We start from the raw sequence: 22197 nt of genomic DNA on the forward strand, positions 1-22197 counted from the left end.
TATAAATAACAAAAAACCAATGTAACATCCACGTTTCATCACTAAAAAAAAAAAAGACAGTAGTAAAAATATTTTATTTTGTCACTATATCTCCAAATGTTTTCACCTGTAATTTTTATTCTGATGCATTAAAAATGAGTTCAGGGATATTTTTCTACTAACATTTTTGAGAAGAAATACTTGGGATAAAGAGATGCTCTGAACAGCCCATTTGTTCCCTCACTGAATTGATAAAATTTTAGGCACTTAACAGCCAGTTTAAACTATGTTTATAATGTTAAAACAATAAAATTAAGTACAAGAGTTATTTGATTTTCTTAAAGATATTGCAGCAGATTCTCAAAATACTGGGGGGCGGGGGGGGGGGGGTGGAGGGAACAATGCTAACCAATGAGGAAAAACAAACACTTGAATGGCAATTTAAAAATAATACCCTTTTCAAAGATTACTAATTGTTTTCAATTTACCCATTAATAAAAATTTTAAACAATAATCTCAAATACTGTAGCACCATTTTAGAGACAGAGAAACTAAGGGATACAAGCCAAAATGCTCAATACAAGGCCATGTGAAAAAGACAGCAGTTATTATCTCGTTTGAAACACATTGCTTTAGTTCACTATTCTAAACACCAATATTCTCTCTTGTCTGTCTTGCTCAATGTTTCCACCCCAAAATCACAAGACTTTGGCGGGGAGGGCTGTCACTAAATTCCTATTATAACATTTAATTCCTGAAATAAATGTCCCCTTTTGGTACATTTTAAATACTAAGGCAGCAATCCTGTACCAAAATACATGCTGTAATCAGATACCCAACCATACTACACATTAACTCAGCATAAAAAGTCCGTCTTAGAATGAAGATCTCTCAGTAAGTATCAATCACATAGCAACACTTAATAACAGTGGTAATATATAACAGAGTACTGACTTTACATCTGGAAGAGCCAGGCTAAAACTACATCAATCCATTTCACTGTTTCTGATTTGGCAGTAATTATAAAATAGACAAACAGAATTAAATGTAAATTGAAAAAGAAAAAAATCTTCATGAAATCCTTTTCATAAAGTTCCTCTTTAACAACCCCATTAAAAGATGAGACCCAAAAAACAGTCAGGATGCTTTCCAATCCCAATGCATGTGTTTCCAAGCATGAAGTGAGCCAAAAGCACAAAAAGAAAAGCCCTGCAAACCATAAGAGCAGAATGTTCATTAACCTCTACATGATAATCCTTTCGTAGCTGCATATTAACTAGTTACATATTCATAATCATTTACATTATTTAAAGGACCTTCGATGAAATTTTCTAAGCAATATCCATTAGTGACAGTGTTAAAGGTTACAGAAGATAGTCTACTTAATGTTTCCAGGAAGCCTTTTTAATTAGTAAATATGTAAATTTGGCACATATGCTTTTTATGTTTAAAAAACAAGTCCCTAGCAGAATGGCATGTGTTCTTGCCATCACCCCCGACAGTCCAGTCTCCACTTTGTTTTAGCTCTCTTTTCCCCACCCCACAATCACCTCACCCTCTCTTTCCTAAAGTCTCCCCAAGAACAGATATTCTAGGATAAAACAACAAAAATCCACTTCAAAATTTATGAGAGAAATTTTCACTGCCAAAATAGTCTTAAAGTCTTTATCAGTTACATATGGGGTTTAAGACAACAGAGACTTCAGTTAGGCACTAATCGAAGGTATAGGCTCTTTATTTTGAGAGTCAGATAAATATAGGAAAAGGTGAGAGAGGCAGGTATGAAAATACATAGACAGCCTTCTGACAGGACTACAAGTTATCTTTGTTTACATGATTTATAGCCCACTTACTTCCTAAAACCATTGGGTTCCTAAAACCCAAGCAGTTGTATTGATATTTTGAGAGATCTTTCTAGTTTTCTTCTCTTTTACAGCACATTTTTCAAAAGAAAATTATTAGTAAATTCCAACGCTTTAGATGCCAAGGAAAATTTTAGAAGAAAGAAAAATCTGATGATTCAAAGTTGAATCTGGGTTAAAAAAAAAAACAACTAATTGTTCTGTTAAATAAATCCAAATAATCTTACTACTTCTGAAAATAGACTCATATTAATTCAAGTATTAAATAAATAAAACTGACCTGCTTCTATAAAAACTCTTGAAAAATAAAGCAAAACAAAAACCATTTCATTATTTTGTTGTCCTTCACAAAATCTTTTTTAAATAAGATGCCTATCAAGCAACAATAGTGTAACTATTATTCCTGAAGAAAATAATCTTATTGAATCATTTTTATAAAAAGAATTAGTTAATAGGCTTCAACTATTAAAACAATTGACCTAGTAAATACTTTAATGTGATATAATTGCACTTAAAGCCAGAAATTTATAAAGAAAATATGTGCTTATGTAGTAGTACAGCACTAAATCCACAGTAAAGACTATAGTCCATAAAAGAGTATGAGGTGATTTACCACTTTTTAAGATACATTCCACCATTAGGAGTCTTTACCAACAACCCAGTAGTTAAAAAGTCACACAGTACACTTAATAATTCAAAACTGCCCTTACTCTAAGAGTACTAACAGTGGTATAGGCCAAGATTTCATATGATGACAATGGAGTTGTAACTGTTCAATAAGGTAGGTTTTAACTTCTTAAAGAGAGGAAACCGGAGTTCAAAATTGAAGTATGTTACCCAATATTATACAACTACCCAGGAACTGGTAAGAGATAAAATCACTTTTAGAAACAGGTCTATCTAACCAGGACTATCTAATGTCAAAGCCCATACTCACTGGACTGGACCACTTCCAACCATCACTCATCTTACTGGGTAACAGAAGAAAAGCAGCTGTTTTGGGGAGTTTTTTCAAGAAAGAGAGAGAAAGAGCACGAGTGCGCACAGGCAGAGGGAGGGGCAGAAGGAAGGAGGGAGGAAAGGGGGGAGGGAGGAAAGGGGGGAGGGAGGAAAGGAGAGAGAAGGAGAGGGAGAGAGGGAGGGAGGGAGAGAGGGAGGGAGGGAGAGAGGGAGGGAGGGAGAGAGAATCTTAAGCAGGCTCCACACCAAGTGCAGAACCCCGTGTGAGGCTCAATCTCATGACTGAGATCATGACCTGAACTAAAATCAACAGTCAGATGCTTAAGAGACTGAGCCATCCAGGCACCCCTATGGTCTTTCTTAAAGCACTGACTGCTGCTGCTACTACTTCTCCACTTCATCCACAAACCCACATGCACACACAAAGAAGACCTTGCCAATGTTGGTAAAAGCAAATAAGCTTAAATTCACCAACTGGCTAATAAAAACCCTCATTTCTTCCAATGCCTCACATAGCATCTGACCCTGGTCAGGTCAAGTGACTATAAACAACAGATTTCCCAAGCTCCATTTATTGTATGTGTTCGGGGTAAAGGGGGGGGGGGGGGGGGGAGAGACACTAGCCCCATAATTACTATCACATCTCATCATATTTTTAAGGCATTTGTAACTGAGTTAGATGTCCAGGATGACAATGGTAGAAGCCAACCCAACAACCTCTTTTTCTTTGTATCAGTGTCCAGCTAACACACATGCACGTTCTGTTATATAGGGTTAAAATAACATTTGATAAATTTTAAAGTCAATAAAGTATATGGAATATAGGAATAATAATGCCTTTACTGTTCTTCCTCAGAAGTCACTTTCTTAAAACTATTTTTAAAAGGAGGGAATGAATTATTTAACATGTATTAAGATCTCCATTACTTATTTCCATTTGTGCTATTTATTTTGTTAAGAGACCACAAGGGGGCATCAACCTATGAGTTTTCTCTGTTAAATACAGCACCACATTAAAACTAGACTGGAACAGAAAGCCTAAAAGGGTAAGCCTGCCTAAGTCTCAAGTGATACTTCTATCAAAAATGATCCACTTCACTTCTAAAACCTTTCTAACTGTATTTCGATTTCAAATTCCCCATGTCATGGGTTCATATACAGAAAAATAATCTGAGGACTGTATTAATCAGAGCTGTCTAAATTTAGTTTGCTTCTCTTGCTGGACTGTCTTCAGAGAGATTGTACAATTTTGTGTTTTAGAGTTGCTGAGTCAAAAAGGAAAAAGTAACAGTGGTGGCTAAAACCAATGGGTACTACACATACACTGTTATCTGACAATTACTTTAAAAAGTTGAAAATAATTTCTTAAAAGACATATTATCAGTTAATTACAAGAATGTATAAATGCCATTAGCAAAAATGAACAAGATGTGTACTTCAACAAAATTAGCAAACTACTACAGGTCTTATTATTAAGACTCTTTGCAAAGAAGGAAGAAACTGACCACAGGTTCCTAAAAGAAAAATTGCAATAAACAGTAATAAACTGCAATAAACTGAGTGTTTCTACATAAAAATTTTTAAATAAATATACTCTCTAAATATGCTGAATAAGGGCACCTGGGTGGCTCAGTCATTTAAGCATCCGACTTCGGCCCAGGTCGTGATCTCATGGTTCATGAGTTCAAGCCCCACGTCGGGGAGCCTGCTTCAGATTCTGTGTCTCCGTCTCTCTCTGTCTCTCCCCCACTTGCACCTTGTCTCTCTCTCTATCTCTCAAAAAGAAAACGTTAAAAAATTTTAAATAAATAAAATAAATAAATATGCTGAAAATCAAAAATACCAAAACCGCTACCAAAAGTTTATCTCCAATTATATAGAGCCAAAACAGTTAAATTGTCCTTATTCAAAAATATAGTTAGGATGGAATCAAAATGATCATCTTAATCCTCACTTTTACATTTAGCCCAGTTTTCTCCTACACAGACTTCTGATGCATTTCTCATATTCAAACCCAGCCTCTATTTCCACAAATGCCAGACATGCTTTGGTATTGTATATTCCATTCCCTTCATGGTTCTACCTGCAAATTAGGGCTCTTTTTTTTTCAGTTGTTACTCATAATACCAAGTAAAAAGATACAGTCGTGTCACAATGGAAATATTAAAAGACTAACATATACATCCAACAATATTTCTAAAAATGAAGACCCTGATATTTGGAGAGTTCTGTTTTTAGGATTGGGAATTGGAAATCCAGGAAACTCTTAACTGTGCTGGCTGAAAGCCCAGTAAGTTATAGGCCATGTCTACTTAACTCACCATGTATTCACCTGCCCTACAATAAGTATGCATCAAGTCCTTTTAAAGAAGTACAAGTCTACAATCACTTAGTCAAAAACCTCAGGAGCAGACAAGTTTCTCAATTTAGAACTTTTCATACCTTAACAAGGTAATACAGTACACACACCATACATTATGACACACACACCCACCCCCCCGCCAGTGAAACACCATGCAGTATCAAATATAATAACACTGGCAATATAACATGAATATTCAAAGTAGGTGGAATAAGTGCCTCACTCAAATCAGTTCCAATCAGTTTGTCAACAAATGAATATGCCACAAACTTAGGCAGAACTTTGTTTTCAGTGCTTTTTAGACTTCTGAATTACAGATTGGGTATTATGACCTGTATTTCTGAATGTGAAATAATGCTTGAATTGCAGCTTCCATGCCCACTCTTTTACTACAGATACCAATCATTTTCTCTTCTTTCCCACACCTTACTCCCAGAAACCCTGCCTTTCTCCTACCTACAATAGGCAAAGGATCCCATTTCTCCATCTGTAGCCACAGTAAATGGAGAGGGTGGATATCTAATACTAACTGGGCTAAATTTACTCTGGATATAAAGACAGGCTGAGGTGGGGGCACCTGGGTGGCTCAGTTGGTTGGGCGTCCAACTTCGGCTCAAGTCATGATCTGGCAGTTTGTGGGTTCAGGCCCCGCATCAGGCTCTGTGCCGATAGCTTGGGTCCTGGAGCCTGCTTCGGATTCTGTGTCTCCCTCTCTCTCTGCCTCTCTCTCTCTCTCTAAAAATAAAATTAACATTAAAAAAAATTCTTAAAAAAAAGACTGAGGTGATAACAAATTCTGGACCTGAAAGATGACCACAATGGAACTTGCACAAACTACTGAACCATCTAAACAAGCAAGCAAGTAAGGGTATAAATGTACAACAAAACACATGCACACACCAACAAAAAAATCCTGCCTGGGGTTCCTCCTAAACTCTTACGGTAAATTCTTTCAGAACATTCTTCCAAACATTTCTATGGTTTACAATTGACTAAGAAATCTGACACGTAGATTAGAACAATGATATGCCTATGAAGATCTCAAAGAAAACAATTCATTAAAGAGCAAATACAAATAGTAGAATGATGAATAAAAATCTCACTAGTGACCAAAAAAAAAATCAAATTAAGGAAATCTATGAAATGCCATTTTGCACCAATTAAAGGTAAATTATGGGTCGACTGGGTGGCTCAGTCAGTTAAGCATCCGACTCCCCACTGACAGTGCAGAGCCTGCTGGGATCCTCTCTCTCCCCTACTTGTTCTCTCTCTCTCTCTCTCTCTCTCTCTCTCTCAAAATAAACAAATAAAATAAATAAAAGGGTAAATTTTTATTTTAAAGAAATACTATGCACTGTCAATGAGACTATAGTAAAGTTAATACTAAATCATTATAAGTAGCTATGTAACTTCAAAACTTAGTCCACACTTCTACCAAGTAGGGACAAAAAGCTTCTGACAAACCAGTAATCCCTCTAGGAAATGGAAAAGCCAGATAAACAAAAATCTTTTCTTCACAGGCATCTTTAGAGTTGCCAAAGCAATGGGAACAAGAGAGACTAAGATTTAGAGAGCAGATGACTATAAAGGAGTGTGTATTCTGAAGCTGCTTTTTTCTCGGGCAATTCTAGGCACAGGAAGAGCTAGAACTATGTTTGCCCCTGAGCAGACAGCCATGAGTGGGAGACAGAAACAAGAAGAGCCTGGGGAGTCTGAGAAAGCCACAGAAACAAAATCAGAGACATGAGTGGGCTTAAACAGGTACTCTCTTTCCTTTTCATGACATTTATCAAATTCTGAAGCTCAAAAAGCTAACCTGAAACTCTGAAAAAGCAAAAAGTTCAGGATACTGATGAAACAAATTTAGAATTCAGAAACCTCCGAAGAAAGAAGTCTTGGTGAAAGTCCTAAAGGAATCAAGAATAGCTGATACTTTAAATAAAGCAAAACCTGGCCTGTACGTCATTTACCACTTGCCATTAAAATGCTCCAGCTCCTCCTCTCTCTACCTAGCAGAAGAAAGGTAGTGAACTTTCCAGAGTTCACTCTCATCTTCAGGAGTACCTGCAATTTTTAAAGACACAATCACAGCATTTAACTAAAAATAACTAGGACACCAAAACACAAGATCATATAACCAAATACCCAAAAGAAAGAAAAAGAAAAAACAGAATCAAACAAACATGCAATCTACATATTGAAGCTAACAAACTAAAACATAAAGTAACAATAATTAACATGTTCAAAAAAATTAAAGAAAGAAATACATGGAAAGATGACAAACTTCACTAAAGAACTGTAATCTACACACACACAAAAAAATGAACTGTATATTCTGTAATTGAAATATCCAAAATGGGCTGAATAAATGGTGCTAATGAGAAATTACACACAGCAGAAATCAGGATTTTGATTATAGGTCAATAGAAAATATCCAAATTAAAGCTCAGAGATTTGAAAACAAAAAATGGAAAATACAGAAAAGACCAATAAGAAACATGTGAAATACTGTATAACTGAAAATCCAGAAAGAGAAGGAAGACCAAATGTGGCAGAAGCAGTATTTGAACCTACCATGACAGGATTTTCTAAAATAAAGATGAAGGTATCAGCCAGATATAAGACACACTAAGAACCTCAAGCAAGAGAAATAAAAAAAATATATCAAGGAACAACGTACTTAAACGAATGAAACCCTCCCTGCCAAAAAAAAAAAGAAAATTTTTATAAGCAGCAAGAAGGAGCAAGTAGATGCACTGTCTTCAAAGTGGCAACAAGAAGAGCTAGAGCAAATTTCAGCAAAAAATTATGGAAATCAGAAAATAAGATAAAATTTTAAAGCACTGAAAAAAGTAACTGAAAATCCATATACATAGCCTACAGCAAACAGATCTTTCTTTCAACATGAAGAAAAATTAAAAACATTTTCACAAAGAAAAAGAATTCTTCACTAGCAAATTTTCACTAAAGAAACACTACATGTAATTAGATGATGTGATGGAGGTGTCAGCTAACGCTAAGGTGATAATCACTTTACGATATATAAGTATCAAATCAACAGTTGTACACCTTAAACTTATACAATAGTATATGTTGATTACATCTCAATAAAGCCAGGGGAAAAATACTACAGTGACATTTCAAAACAACATAAATGCAGAAAGAATTAAAGAGCAATTGCAGAGGTAATTTCAGAAAGTAAAGGTATGTCAATATTAATCACATCGAACAATTTTAAATGAAGTACTGTGGTGTTTAAAACACATGGAATCAGGGGCACCTGGGTGGCCCAGTTGGTTGAGCGGCTGACTTCGGCTCAGGTCATGATCTCGCGGTCCGTGAGTTCCAGCCCCGCGTCCAGGCTCTGTGCTGACAGCTCAGAGCCTGGAGCCTGTTTCAGATTCTGTGTCTCCCTCTCTCTGACCCTCCCACGTTCATGCTCTGTCTCTCTCTGTCTCAAAAATAAATAAACGATAAAAAAAAAATTTTTTTTTAATAAATAAATAAATAAAACACATGGAATCACAATGCATGAAAGCAATACTGCAAGGGGTGGGATGAATAAATGAATTCATGTTGTGACCTCCAGGAAAAATTACCCTAGTAAAAAAGAACACAAGTATATGGTATATTTAATGCTAACACAGATATAGTACTAACATACCATAATAAAAAAAAGAATGTATCACAAAGAAGTTCATAGACGAGAAAAAAATGCAATATGGAATATTTGATTAAACCAAAGGAAGACCAAAAAAGCAGAGAAAAGAACAATGAGACACCACTTCACATCCATTAGGATGGCTCAAAAGGAAGCAAGGAGGAAAGGAAAAGAGAAAAAGAAAGGAAAAAAAAGGGAAGGAAAAGGAAGAAAATAACAAGTGTTGACCAAGGATACAGAAAAACTAAACTGTGCGTTGCTGGTGGGAATGTCAGATGGTGCAGCCACTGTGGAAAACAGTAAGGTGGTTTCTCAAAAATTAAACACAGGATTACCATATGATAAAGCAATTCCACTTCTGGGTATACACCCAAAAGGGCTGCAAGCAAGGTCTCAAACATATTTATACACTCAGTCCACAGCAGCATTATTCACAAAAGACAAAAGCTGAAAGCAACACATGTCCATCAATGAATGAACGAATAATAAAATGTGTATATTATTCAGCCTTTAAAAGGAAAGAAATCCAGAAATACACTGTAATATGGGTAAGCCTTGAAGACATTATGCTGAGTAAAATAAGCCAGACACAACAGGACAAATACTGTAAGATTCCTTACGTGAGTTACCTAGAGTAGTCAAATTCAAAGACAGATGGTAAAATAGTAGTTGCCAGCAGATGGAGGAAGGGGTCATAGGGGGTTATTTTTTAATGCATAATTTCAGCTTTACAACATTAAAAGAAAAGTTCTGGAGATGGAGGATGATGATAGTTTGCACAACAATCTGAATGTACTTAACATCAGTGAAATGTACACTTAAAATTGGTTTAAATGATTTTGTTATGCATGGTCTACTAAAATTTTTAAAAAATAAAAAGTTCAAAGGTGATAGAATGAAACTAAAATACTTCAGTAACTTCATTATACAGAAATTGACTAAATATCCTAGATAAAAGGAAAAGGGTATCCAGACTGAAGTTGTAAAACCACAACTAAATGCTATTTAAAAGAGACGGAACACCAATAGATTGAAGTTAAAAGACAGATGTGTTATGAAAAGAAACAAGACCAAAATAAGCTGGTGTAACCATACTAATATTCAATAAGAGAGACTTGAAGGCAAAAAGTATCACTAGAGATTTTTATTACAGTCCTAAATTTGTATGCACCAAACAACAGAACTTCAAACTGTGTAAAGCAAAGGTTAAAAAAAGAAGAAAAATATAAATCCGCCCTAGAGTTAGAAGAGATTTCAATACACGTCTCTTCAAAAATGACAGAATGAGCAAACAAACAAAAAAAATCAAAGATATAATAAAATACTTGAACACTACTTTCAACTAACTTGAGCTAACAAAATTATGAAACTCAAAATCTGCAGAATTCATATTCTTTCCAAGTAAATTATGGGACACTGACTAAAACTGACTAAAACAGATCATATAGTAGGCCATGGGACAAGTCTTAAATTTCAGTTTTGCAAGCTGTGTTCTTTGACCGGTATAGAAGTAAATATGACATCAACAGAAAAGTAGAAAATACTTAATGTTAAGAAATTAAAGCACAGGGGCGCCTGGGTGGCGCAGTCGGTTAAGCGTCCGACTTCAGCCAGGTCACGATCTCGCGGTCCGTGAGTTCGAGCCCCGCGTCAGGCTCTGGGCTGATGGCTCGGAGCCTGGAGCCTGTTTCTGATTCTGTGTCTCCCTCTCTCTCTGCCCCTCCCCCGTTCATGCTCTGTCTCTGTCTCAAAAATAAATAAACGTTAAAAAAAAAAAAATTAAAAAAAAAAAAAAAAAAAGAAATTAAAGCACAGATTTCCAAATAACTCATGGGCCAATGAACAAATCACAACAGAAATCAAAAAAATATATAAATGGCTGATAATGAAAATAATATGCAAATTGTATGGGGTACCTAAGGTAATGATTAGAGAAAATTTTAAAACTCAAAGTGCATACATTACAAAGAATAGCAAAAATCAATGACTTTTTCATCTGTATTACTTTTCATGTTAAGAAGCTAGAAGGGCACCTGGGTGGCTCAGTCAGTTAAGCCTCCAACTTCAGCTCAGGTCATGATCTCACAGTTCCTGAGTTCAAGTCCCACATCGGGCTCTGTGCTGCCAGTTTGGAGCCTGGGGCCTGCTTTGGATTCTGTGTCTCCCACTCTCTCTGGCCCCTCCCCCAGGACATGCTCTGTGTGTCTCTCTCAAAAATAAATATTAAAAAAAGGTTTTTTTTTTTAAAGCTAAAAAAAGGGGCACCTGGGTGGCTCAGTCAGTTGAGGGTAGGCTTCGGCTCAGGTCATGATCTCACAGTTCATGAGTTCAGGCCCCGCATTGGGCTCTGGTGCTGACAGCTCAGAACCTGGAGCCTGCTTCAGATTCTGTGTCTCCCTGTCTCTCGGCTCTTCCCCCACTCCTGCTCTGTCTCTCTCTATCCTTAAAAAATAAATAAAAACATTAAAAAATAATAATAAATTTAAAAACATTTTAAAGCTAAAAAAAAATTATAGCCAAAAGGAAATTTTTAAAAAGAAGAATAAGGGGTGTCTGGGTGGCGCAGCCGGTTAAGCATCCGACTTCAGCCAGGTCACGATCTCGCGGTCCGGGAGTTCGAGCCCCGCGTCGGGCTCTGGGCTGATGGCTCAGAGCCTGGAGCCTGTTTCCGATTCTGTGTCTCCCTCTCTCTCTGCTCCTCCCCCGTTCATGCTCTGTCTCTCTCTGTCCCAAAAATAAATAAACGTTGAAAAAAAAAAAAAGAAGAATAAAAGCAGAAATAGAGAAGAAAAAAAAGAAGAATAAAAGCAGAAATAGAGAAGAAAAAAAAGAAGAATAAAAGCAGAAGTAGAGAGCCAACATACAGAAGAAAAATTAAAAGTTAAAAATTGTTCCTTTAAGGGGCGCCTGGGTGGCGCAGTCGGTTAAGCGTCCGACTTCAGCCAGGTCACGATCTCGCGGTCCGTGGGTTCGAGCCCCGCGTCAGGCTCTGGGCTGATGGCTCAGAGCCTGGAGCCTGTTTCTGATTCTGTGTCTCCCTCTCTCTCTGCCCCTCCCCCGTTCATGCTCTGTCTCTCTCTGTCCCAAAAATAAATAAAAAATGTTGAAAAAAAAATTAAAAAAAAAAAAAAAAAATTGTTCCTTTAAAAAGATAAAATTGAAGTCTTAGCCTCAGCAATCAGACAACACAAAGAAAGAAATAAAAGGCATCCAAATCAGCCAGGAGGAGGTCAAACTTTCACTCTTCACAGATGACATGATACTCTATATGGAAAACCCAAAAGATTCCACCAAAAAACTGCTAGAACTGATCCATGAATTCAACAAAGTTGTAAGATATAAAATCAATGCACAGAAATCAGTTGCATTCCTAGACACTGACAATGAAGCAACAGAAAAAGAAATCAAGGAATCAATTCCAATTTACCAAAAAACATAAAATACCTAGGAATAAACATAACCAAAGAGGTGAAAAATCTATACACTGAAAACTATAGAAAGCTTATGAAAGAAATTGAAGACGACACACCAAAAAAAGGAAAAATATTCCATGCTCCTGGATAGGAAGAGCAAATATTGTTGAAATGTCAATACTACCCAAAGCAATCTACATATTCAATGCAATACCTATCAAAATAACACCAGCACTCTTAACAGACCTAGAACACACAATCCTAAAATTTGTATGGAACCAGCAAAGACCCCGAATAGCCAAAGCAATCTTGAAGAAGAAAACCAAAGCTGGAGGCATCATGATCCTGGACTTCAAGCTGTATTACAAAGCTGTAATCATCAAGACAGTATGGTACTGGCACAAAAAGAGACACTCAGATCAATGGGCCAGAATAGAGAACCCAGAAATGGACCCACAAATGTATGGCCAACTAATCTTTGACAAAGCAGGAAAGAATATCCAATGGAGACAGTCTATTCAGCAACTGGTGCTGGGAAAACTGGACATGTAGAAAACTGAACCTGGAACACTTTCTTACACCATACACAAAAATAAACTCAAATGGATGAAAGACCTAAATGTAAGACAGGAAGCCATCAAAATCCTCAAGGAGAAAGCAGGCAAAAACCTCTTGACCTTGGCTGCGGCAGCTTTTTACTCAACACATCTCTGGAAGCAAGGGAAACAAAAGCAAAAATGAACTACTGGGACCTCATCAAAATAAAAAGCTTCTGCACAGTAAAGGAAACAATAAACAAAACTAAAGGCAACCAATGGAATGGGAGAAGATATCTGCAAACGACATATCAGATAAAGGGTTAGTATCTAAAATCTATAAAGAACTTATCAAACTCAACACCCAAAAAACAAATAATCCAGTGAAGAAATGGGCAAAAGACATGAATAGACACTTCTCCAAAGAAGACATCCAGATGGCCAACCAACACATGAAAAAATGCTCAACCTCACTCATCATCAGGGAAATACAAATCAAAACCACAATGAGATACCACCTCACACCTGTCAGAATGGCTAACATTAACAACTCAGGCAACAACAGATGTTGGTGACAATGTGGAGAAAAAGGATCTCTTTGGCATTGCTGGTGGGAATACAAACTGGTGTAGCCACTCCGGAAAAATATGAATAGTCCTTTTACTAACAAAGAAACTGAGATTGTGGTGTTTTTTTTTTTTTTCCTAATGTTTATTTTTGAGAGAGAGAAGGAGAGAGAGACAGAAACGTGGGCAAAGGGCAGAGAAGGGAGATGGAGGATCCAAAGCAGGAGCCCGACGTGGGGCTCAAAATCACAAACCATGAGATCATGAGCTGAGCTGAGGTTGAGCCACCCAGGCACTCCAAGACCATATTTTAAAATATTCATGAAAGGAAAATACTAAGCCCAGACAGCTTCACTGACGAATTATTTCAAACACTTAAGTTAAAAACATTACCAATGGTACACAAGCTCTTATGTAAAATACACAAAAATGAGTTATTTTATGAGGCTAGCATAACCCTGAAACCCAAACCAAACATGAACATTACAAGAAAAATAGAAAACTATAAACCAATACCCTCATAAACACAGAAACAAAATACCTTAACAAAATAATAAGAAATTTAATTGGATAACATATGAAAAGATAAACACATAACAAGGGGCTTTCTCCAGGAATGCAATGGTGTTTCAATATTTAAAAAAAATCAAACTAACTCACCACATTAACATCTCAAAACACAAAAAAAGCATGTGATAAAATTCAACATCTATTCATGATAAAAGGAGCAAAGTAGGAACAGGAGAACACTTCCTTATTTTCATAAAGATTATCTACAAAAAGCCTATAGTAAACATCATTTATAATGATAAAATATTTAAAGCTGTTCCCCTGATACGCAGAACTAGATAAGAAAGCCTACTAACACTACTTTTAATCAACACTATATTAAAGGTGCTACAGATCATTCAAAAGGCAAAAAATAAAAGCCTGAACAACTAAAGAGAATAAAGTGCTATTATTCAGATAACATGCACATGCCTGTATATATTACACATATAGTATCAGAATATACATTTAACAGTCAATATACAAAAATCAAGTATGAGACTATATACCAGTAAAACACGAACACCAAATAAATCATAAAATGCAATTAAAAATAACAAATATCAAGGGATAATCTAAAATACATTCAAGTGCTCGCTTCGGCAGCACATATACTAAAATACATTCAAGATTTATATACTAAAAAAAGACAATACTAAGTTAGAGAAGAACTAAGTAAACAAAGATATAACATGTTCATGGGTTAGAAAACAGCGCAATAATGTTGATAGTCCCCCAATATTTAGATACAGTGCACTCCAAGCAAAACCCTAGGCAGGTTACTGTGTATTAAAAAGAAGATTTTAAAATATTCATAACAAAGCAAAGGCTCAGGGCACCTGGGTGGCTCACTTAAGCATCCAACTTGATTTCAGCTCAGTTAGTGATCTGACAGTTCATGAGCTCAAGTCCCATGTCAGGCTCTGCACGGAGAGTGTAGAGCCTGCTTGGTATTCTCTGTCTTTCTCTCTCTCCATCTTTCTCCCTCTCTGTCTCTCTCTGTCCATCCCCCACGCATGCTCGCTCTCTCTCTCTCTCTCTGTCTCTCAAAATAAATAAACTTGGAAAAAAAATAAAGGTATGGTTCAAGAACAGTATAGGCAATTTTGAAGACAAAGCTAGAGGAATTTACCACTAGATATCAAGACCTAGCCAGAAAATGTGGTATTCATGCCAGTATAGGCAAATGACCCAATGAAATGAAATAGAAGAGAAACAGAATTACATATACATGATCACATAACTTATGAAAAAGACATACTCTGTATGGAATTAGAGCTATGCCTTAGAAATAAGTGTCACATGCTAGGAATAAGAGCAAAATTCAAACAGACCAAAAGAATTTCAACTGGCTGCTAAAAGAAAACTTACTAATAATGTTTGAAAAGATAACATCATCTACAGTCCCTACAACTTTTCTACAAGGTCTGTCATCCAATCAAAAATTACAAGTCAGCCTACGAAAACAGGAGCAGCTGGTAAGAAACCAAGAGCAAAAATAAACAATGGTAACAGACTCTCATTTGATTTACATATTGCAGTTATTAAGACACTTTATGATAAACATACTCATGAAAATAGAGTGAAGGTTGGAGACATCAATTCTAGATGCCTAGAATCCACATAATGTGAAAACACAAGTTACGTAAATAAAAAACAGAACAACTGTCACTAGGCATTTGGTAGATGGGTTTACTAGCAGACTAGATACATAAGAACAGAGAATTAGTGAACAGGAATACAGCTCAATAGAAGGTATCCAAATTGGCATACAGAGCAAAGAAGGACAGAACAAAGATGAGGAGAAAAATCCTGAAGTAGGTAAGGGGAAAAATATACACAAATTTTTCAGAGAAGAAAACAATTAAGACTGACAGAAGACTAACAGAAATGAAGGAAGAAAATCAAAAGATAATGTAATGGCATCTTAAAAGTGTCAGGGGTGGGGGAGAACCTACCAGCTTAGAGTTAAATAAAAATGAAAAACAATGTTTAAAACCATAATCCTAACATTTTAGAGCATAAAAACATATGTGGAGGTAAATGTGATAATAGCACAAATGAGAGAGGGTTAGTTAATGAAATTAACCTATCAAAAAATTATTTGAATAATTTCATAAGTGACAAAATTTCAGAAGATGAACAATTTCCTACTAATTTAAAGTAGACTACAGTAAGTAAATGTTACATATTTATAATCTCTAAGGTAATAACTAAAAGGAAAGTAAAATAAAGCTAATAGAGTTTAAAAGAGAAATAGTTATGTTTACAGATTAGAACTTCAAAAATAAAGGCATGAGAAATAACGAGAAAGAGAAATATTTTGCTCACAGATTAGAACTTCAAAAATAAAAGCATTAGGTAACATCAGAAGGCTAAAAAAAAAGACTAAAAATAGCAAAAATAGTAACCTTTAACTGGAAAATGTGATATTATTTTTCAAATAAGAGCCTAATTAAGATATGCTAATGGACCCTTAAGATACAAGTTATCACACACAAAGAATTGACAAGATCTTAGTAAATTCATAGTATTAAAGAGATGGATCGGGGCAGGCTAAAAAGGCTCTGGTTTAAATAGAGTTCCTGAGAACTAGGATGAAGATGTACATGTAGATTAGGGACAAAGGAGATCGATTCAATTTTAGCAAATAAGATTGAGCTGTTTGTGGGCCATTCAAGGGAAGCTGCCCAAAAGGCAACAGGTCTGGACAAGAGAAGGCATACAGAATTATATGAGAGAGGACAGGCGGAGTAGAGGACAGCCAAAAATGAAAAGTACAGGATGTTTAGGGATCAGATGAAGAAACTAGAGACAAAGTAGTAATGAAGAGGTAGAAGACCCAAAAAAAGCAAAATCACAAAAGTTCCTAGGGTACACAGTTTCAATAGTTTACCAGGGAGCAATTAAAGTTTCCAGTAAAGCACAGAGGTCAAGTATGGCCAGAACTCAGAAAGGGTTCACTGAGTTTGGCAAGTGAAATATAGTAACTTTAGCTAGAGTAATTTCAATGAAAAGACAGAGGCTAGCTTCTAGTAGCTTGAGAAGCAAATGAAGAGCAAAGAATTAGAGAAAATTATTACATTGTATTATGTTTTAACACATTTCCCTACAGATTTATAAGTCCCTCGAGGGCAGAAAAAATACCCTATGTATCCCAGTTTCTAGTACAGTGTCTGGCACAAAACTCAATCTTGTATTTTTGTTCCTAGAAAAAAGCATCAATTTGCAATTACTTTAATATGACTCGATTCATAAAATAAAGAAATCAAAGGCTTAGGAACAATGGTCAAATCCATAGATTAAACAGGATTTTTGTTTGTTTGTTTTTCTGTTTGTTTTTTGCTATATTGTATTAGGATTTCTTTAAAAGAAACACAGTATTATTTTAAAAACATACTTAGGGTATTCTGCCCCCCAAAACTCAGGTCATCATCTTAAAGTACAGTAAGTATGTGAGGAGTAGCTAGAAATGAACCTAAAAACATCAGACAATACAAAGGTCTCAAATCACATTTTATTGACCCTGGATTTTACTCTAAGTACAATCGGACTTACAATGATAAAATGACAAAATTCTATTTACATTGTTTAAAAAAAAAAAAAAGCTCTCAAAAACAAGTAGAAGTGGAGCAAGAATGGAGTCACCAAGACCAGCGAGGAATTACTTGCCTCCAGGTAAGAAACCATTACCTTGAAAATGGCAGTGGAGATCACTAGAAACTAAGCACACTGTTCTCTAGCTTTTGAACATCTTATTCTGCTCGTCCTCTTACCTCTTTTTACTTCATATTTTAAGTTAAACTGATTAGCATAGAAGTATAGTTTATAAAGCTAAACCAATTTACCCTCTGACCCAATTACACCTCTAGGAATTCATACGAAATCATTTCACAAATGAGAAACAACATATGTAGAGTGATCCACTGAAACATTTTTGCATTATCAAGAGACTGAAAACCATCAAATGTCCATCAAAAAGATACCAGCTGAATACTGGATATTATGCCCACACAATGAACCATAAAATATGATGAGGAAGATCTCTATGAACCAGAGTAATTCCTAGGTATAAATTTAATGAGAAAAACAAGGGGTAAAATATAACATGCTATATTGTATGTAAAAAGGTGGGAAGGGAGATAAGAGTATATTTTAAAATTTACTTTCAAAGAAGAAACACAGGGAGGATAAACTAGAAATTACTGAAAATGATTATCAATTGGGATAGGTAGAAGAACAGAATTAATTACTTCAGTACACCTTTCGATACAGTGGTGATTTTAAACCACGTAGATGTTTTATGTATTCATAAAACAAAATTAAATCAAACTGATAAAAAAGCAAACACTAAAATTCAATACAGATAGAAACTGTACATCAAATCCAAGAGATAACTGCACAGCAAAAGCGGTAGTAATTCAAGCACCTTTGAGATCAGTATCCTAACTCTACATGCCAACATGGTTAATTCTATAAGAACAAATGGAACTGCAAAGAAATCCTGAACTTCACTTCATAGGTTTGCTGTTGGCAGTGGTATAAATGTAGCAGTTCTAAAAACTGTTTTGTGTATATTGTAGAACAGAGCAAATGAATAAATGCAGACGTTGTTGAGGACCAAGGTTTTTACTGCGGAAGGGAGATTCAAATACAGATTTTGCAGAAAGTTGAAGAACCCTGTGGTAATGGATCTGAATGGAAAGCATCAGGATCCACTGAACAATTCTTTTTTTTTTAAGTAATTCTAATTATTTGCAAAGACTGACATTCCATGACTTCTTAGAGGTTTTGCAAAAAATAGAGAAAAGAAGCTTAGTAAAACAAAAAGAATGCAACTCATTTTATCTTATAATTATTATACGAGTACAGCAAACCTTTTTATAAGTCTAAGATACATTATGGGATCCTACTGATTGTATTTTCCCTACGTCTTGTTATTTCATCACCCTAGTAATTGTACTTCATGATTATAATTCCTAACTATGCTTTAAAAAAAAGAACTATATAATAAAAAATGAAAAAAATGATGAAATCACCTAGAAGGATACTGCAATCAACAGTGAAAAACCATCCTTCACTTTTCTTATTGTATTGTCCAAAGTACTGCATCATCTTTTTAAAAAGGTATAAAAGACTAGAGATACTACCTTTGTAGTCCGTTTTTTGGTTTTGAAAATAGTTGACAATTCAGAAATTTTCATTTTCTGCCAATAATGGCAAGGAGAAGAAGATGACACAGGAAGACATTTCATAATTATTAAACAAATTAGAATACAAATTTTAAAAGTAGTAGCTCTCTTGACTAGCACAGTCCAGTAGAATTTTCTTTGATGATGGAAAGCTTCAAAATCAGCACTGTCCAATGCAACCATGTGTGGCTACTGAGCACCTGAAATGTGGCCAATCCGCCTAACAAACTTAATTTTTAAATTTCATTTAACTTTAATTAATTTGAATTTTAAACTTTAACATCTACATGTGGTTAGTGGCCGCCCTATTTGCACAACTGTACACAAATGATAGTGAAAATTGTAATATAAATTAAATCTTAGATTATGAACCTTCAGATAACAACATCCTAAATTTTCTCAAACTCAACAGTCAATGGGCAACATACAAAATTAACTCAAAATGGGTCAAAGATATAAATATAAGAGCTAAAACCACAGAACTCTTAGAAGCAAGCAGGTATAAGTCTTCATGGCCTTGGATTTGGCAATGTGTTCTTAGATATGACACTAAAAGCATGAGCAACAAAAGAAAAAAAAGATAAACTGGACTTTATCAAAATTAAAAACTGTCATACGAAGAATATTATCAAGAAATTGAAATGACAACCTATAGAATGGGAGGAAATATTTGCAAATGATATAGCTCATAAGGATTTAATACCTAGAATATATAAAGAACTACAACACAACAAAAAGATAATGCAACTTGAAAATGGGCAAAGGGCTTGAATAGACATTCTTCCAAAGAAGACATACAAATGGTCAATAAACACGTGGAAAGATGCTCAGCATCCTTAGTTATTAGAGAAATGCAAATCAAAACCACAATGAGATATCTCAACACCTATTAGGATAGCTATAATCAAAAACAATGGAAAATAAGTGTTGGCAAGGATGTGGAAAAATAGGGAACCTCATGCATTGCTGATGTAAAATTTTGCAAATGCTATGAAAAACAGTTTGGCAGTTCCTCAAAAAGTTAAACACAGAATTACCATATGACTCAGCAATTCCACTCCTAGGTATACACCATAAAGAACTGAAAACAAGAACTCAGATACTTGTACACCAATGTTCACAGCAACATTACTCACAACAGCAAAACAGTAGAAACAATCCATATTTCATCAACAGAAATAAACAAAATGTTGTGTATATATGTACAATGGAATATTATTCAGTCTTAAACAGAAATGAGGTTGTAATACACACCATAACATGGATGAACTGTGAAAATATGCTACATGAAATAAGCCAGTCACCAAAGGACACCAAAGGACAAAGGACGTATGCTTCCACTTCTATGAAATACTAGAATTGGTAAATTCATATAGGCAGAAAGTAGTTTAGAGGTAACTAGGGGCTCAAGAGGGTAACTAGGGGAGAATGAATTATTGCTTAATAGTTACAGATTTTCTGTTTGGGGTGTTGACAAAGTTTTGCAAATAGTGGTGATGGTTGCATTAATAGTAATTGTAATTAATGCCATGGAAATGTACATTTAAAATGGTTAATATGGCAAATTTTATTATATATATATTTCATCACAATAAGTAAGACTGTCAGAATAAAAGGTCAGTAAATTTTTTCACTCCAAGTTTTTAAAGCTTCTTGAGGTCAGAGACTTGGGTAGGGGGACTAGGAGGGTAGCGGGGGGACAGGGGGGCAGGGGAAGGCATTGACAGCACTGGAGATAAACTTTGAAAGCAAGGATTATGTAATGGCTCATTTTTGTGTCTCTGTAAGTCCTAGAACAGACCATGCAAACTGGAAAGAGAATTAATACATATTTAAATATAGAGGATGATGAATAAAGGATGACTGACTTGAATAAGAGGGGGGAGGATCAATGAATGAACAATGATACACTTCCAAGAACACAAAGAAAATAGAGCATTCCCATCCAGTTCTTGTCATTCAACAAGAATTTCATCATGTAATATAGCAGGCAGCAAAAGCCTGGACTATCCTACCTTTCTAAAAGGACATGTGGCAGTATTCTTAAATCTCTTATGATCTCTGTATACCAAAATTTATTTAATACAAAGAGAACCACAATATTTAAACTCTTATTAAACTATCTAGTAATATTTGACACCTAGGCAGCTCAGCTGGTTGAGTGTCTGATTCTGGATTTCGGCTCAGGTCATAATTTCGTGGTTCATGAGATCGAGCCCCTTGTTGGGCTCCACACTGAGCTGAGCGTGAAGCTTGCTTAAGATTCTCTCTCTCTCTCTCTCTCTCTCTCTCTCTCTCTCTCTCTATCCCTCTGCCCTTCTCTCGCATTCTCTCTCTCTTTGGCTAAAATTAAAAGAAAAAAAAATGTAGTAAAATTGTTATTCACTATCTCTTACTCTTACTTCTATATATCATTTGTGAAAATTACTTCAAGAAATAAAAAGTAAAAAGGATCTGTTGGACCTGGGACATGCAAAAGATGATGACTATTTTTCCTGGCATACTAAAGGTTAATGTATTTCCTTAGCACTGTCCACTGAAAAGCCTTGATGAAATACTATCCCAGTATGATGAGCACTACTGGGGCCCTGATCTTGATTGGTTTCTAAGCATTTCCCATTAAAAAGAAATAAGGTTCTTTGAAGAAATAGTCAATTTCAGGACTAAGGCAAGAAAACTACAAGGTAAGCCTGGAATACCTTGTGCCCAAAAGCAGGGTAATGAATGACCAAGGAATTATGGAACATGCCAAAGGGATGCAGGAACTGGCTGAAAGGGGCTTCCACTGGACAAACTGGGACAATTTAAGCATCAGAAGGAATAATGGCAAATTATCACAAACATTTAAAAAAACACACACACAAAAGTTTATAGTAATGCTAAAAGGGGGGAAGCGCTCTCTTCTTTACAGAAAAATGCCAGCTATATAATTAGAAAATCACCAATCTGCTAACATTAATATAGTAACTGATTCAGGCAAGGATCATCCATGGTAAAACGCTGTGAGGGAACAGGATATTTAGTCTTCAAGCATTACTACCATTAAAGCACTTATTTCTTACACAGGGAACAGGTAGTTTTATGGTAGAAAGATCTAGTAGATGCCACCTTAAGTAA

General features: G+C 35.5%; 1 protein-coding gene across 4 annotated transcripts in view; it reads right to left on the bottom strand.

The window, feature by feature from the left end:
* URI1 (URI1 prefoldin like chaperone) overlaps positions 1 to 22197 on the bottom strand; it is a 101441-nt gene that overhangs the window by 54619 nt on the left and 24625 nt on the right. The gene's annotated exons all lie outside the window — the stretch shown is intronic.

Source organism: Felis catus, chromosome E2, assembly GCF_018350175.1.
Source record: "Felis catus isolate Fca126 chromosome E2, F.catus_Fca126_mat1.0, whole genome shotgun sequence".
Lineage (NCBI taxonomy): Eukaryota > Metazoa > Chordata > Mammalia > Carnivora > Felidae > Felis > Felis catus.